The 2850-nt window shown below is 36.3% G+C and overlaps 1 pseudogene across 1 annotated transcript; it reads right to left on the reverse strand.

The window, feature by feature from the left end:
• Positions 1-968: 968 nt before the first annotated feature.
• LOC149218906 (NDR1/HIN1-like protein 1 pseudogene) lies at positions 969-2022 on the reverse strand (annotated as a pseudogene). The gene has a single exon (XR_016248662.1). The product of XR_016248662.1 is annotated as an NDR1/HIN1-like protein 1 pseudogene (transcript).
• Positions 2023-2850: the final 828 nt, after the last annotated feature.

The following is a 2850-nucleotide window of genomic DNA, read 5'->3' on the forward strand; positions in this document are numbered from 1 at the left end:
TTTTTTTTTTGGGCATTTTCTAATCAATTTTATTAGAATAGTTAGAATTGTAAATTTCAGATGTGTAATATGCAAATCAAAAAGCCCTAAAAAAAAATTAAGACACTAAATCTTTTATACATTCAAAACATATTTTAAATAATCAAAAATCACAATCTCACTCAATAATTACCTATTTTCCTAACAATACCCAAAAATTTATTATAAATAATAATATAATTATATAATAATTAATTATCAAATTTTAATAAAAAACCTAAAACATCCATACTTATAATCCATAATTATAATGCACCATTCTCTATAACATATGCATTAAATGATTTTAAATAATAACAATAATAGTATATTCTAATGGTCAATGTCTTTAATAATATATATATATATATAATTAGTTATAATAATTATATTTATTTATTAAAAATACAGATTAAAAAATATTAATAAGACAAAAAAAATTAAACATGTTTTTTTCCATAAATTATATTAAAATTTATTTGTTTTACAAGTTTTGAATCAGCAAGTGTGATTCATAGTCCAGACAAGATGAAAAACCCATAAATCACATCAAAATTTATTTGTCTCAACATATGATTCATTATGTTGATTCATATGATTCATTATGTTGATTCATAGCATAGTCAAAAATAAAAAACCAGATTATGACAACAAACTTTCCAATCAGCATGTGACTCATAATCAAAAATAAGATAAATAACCAGATTATGAGAACAAATTAAATAGATCTAGAAAAAAGATAACTTTAATGGAAGCAAAACCATCTCAATCGCATTGTAATCGCCATGCACTTTTAAAATCAGAGACACATAATAAACGCTATTCTGAGAAATGCCATCCATGACAAAACTGTGGATTCTGAGAAAGAATCAGAGACATAATAAACGCTATTCTGAGAAATGCCATCCATAACAAAACTGTGGATTCTGAGAAAATCTTTTTCAGCACGAAAAAAGAAAGCTGTATATTAGTATTGAGAGAAAATCTTAACACACACTGATATACAAAGCGACGTAGATCAACAGTACAAGGGAATTTAAACCACCATAGAATTCTGATAGAATTGAATCTCCATTAAAACTCGGAACTTTACTTATCAGGATGGCATTCCCTAGAATCTGATCCAAAGAAGCACTAAGGACCCACATTAAATTGCTCAAATTATTCAAATAAAACCAGAAACAGAGTAAATACAAGGGAATTGAAACTTCAACCTCCAAACTAAGATTCAGACCTCCACATGGCATTTGGTGCCCGGCTGCAGAGGAACTTGGCCTCCGATGCTATTGCTCATGCCCAAGATGGCCCAGCAATTGACATTCAAATTATAATTCCCAGATGTCCAGCTGCCCACCTTCCAGCGGATCGTTCCCCGCATTCTCAAACTCAAGCTCACCAACCCATTCTGCATCTCGTAATTCAGACGCTCACAAACAAAGGGATCCAAGGGAACGGAATTCCCGTATAAAATGGGATTCAAGGCATCGACATCGTTGTCGCCCTGGTAGAAAGGGGGCAATGGGCACTGGCTCGTGATCTGCTGACCCATATACGAGGCGTAGGTGCTCAGGCTGTCGTAGATGACACCGATCCTGTCATTCGGGTTGTGCGACACCACGGTGAACTGGAGGCTGGAAGTTAGAAATCCGTTGCTCACATTCAGCTGGCTGATCGTAGCGTTCTCCAGGTAGAACCGTGGCTTGTGCGGATGCAGCACCAAGAAGATGACGAGGATCACGAACAGCGCGATCAAGAAGAACGCCAACAGAACCTGCAAATATAGCCTGAAGGGCAACTCTGCCCACCAGGGGCCATCGTTGGGGCAATTTTTGTGATGCGAACATCCCTTCGCTGACATGGCTGGATCTCTCTGCTCGGCCCCCGAAATCAGAGCACAATACCAAGAATAGCACTGTACTGCTCGGAGCTCTATTGGGTTTGAGCAAACGCAGAAAAGCAAGAATCTTGAAACGCAAAATTATTACAGTGTCAAGACTGGATGAATAGAAGGGGAAAATTGTGCAGCCAAATATACGAAAGGGTCGGTATTTGGTTGTTACAGCCAACAAAAAATGCACGTGCCTGTCTCGTCTGCTAGTAAAAAAATAATGTGATCCCTTTACGAAGAAATATCGTAGAAATTTCGATGGTTTGACTCTTAATTTTTGTCCATCTGCATATACTTTCGCACATGAACTTCCCGACCTCGGCACATGCACGTTGTTTGAATTTTAGTAAATAGTTTCCACTTGTGGAAGAATTAAAAAAGAAGCGATTTCCTCGGATCACGCTGGTTGCCAGTAGGGTGGATTTCGAAGAGTAATGCCCGTCCGGATTATGACTTTTTGGCTCATATGATATTGAGATCCACGTGCTCAGTTTTTCCACACACGGTTTTACCCCATCGAGGATCTCTAGTGTCTATCCTATATCAACTTACCACCCACAATTGCCACGTGGGTACCATGATGATGATGGGTAGAAGGGTTAGAATTTTATAGTATCAAGTTACCACCCACAATTGCCACGTGCGTACCATGATGATGATGATGGGTAGAAGGGGTAGAATTTGATAGTCAAATTGTGGGGTCAAGTCAGTGATCCTAGTTGCAACTTACCAACCACAATTGCCACGTGGCTATGATGATGATGGAATGGGCAGAAGGGTTAGAATTTGATAGTCAAATTAAGGGGATCAAGTGAGTGAACCAATATATGGTAATAATTTTTCTTTAACCATCATTCATGTAAATTAAATTGGTAAATATAAGTAATAATATATTGGTTAAAATTGTTAAATTTGATGATTAGGTTTGTTTTCAAATTTCAACA

The sequence above is a fragment of the Pinus tabuliformis genome, chromosome Q (assembly GCF_031772625.1).
Source record: "Pinus tabuliformis cultivar Carrire ecotype Pingquan chromosome Q, CPIR1, whole genome shotgun sequence".
Lineage (NCBI taxonomy): Eukaryota > Viridiplantae > Streptophyta > Pinopsida > Pinales > Pinaceae > Pinus > Pinus tabuliformis.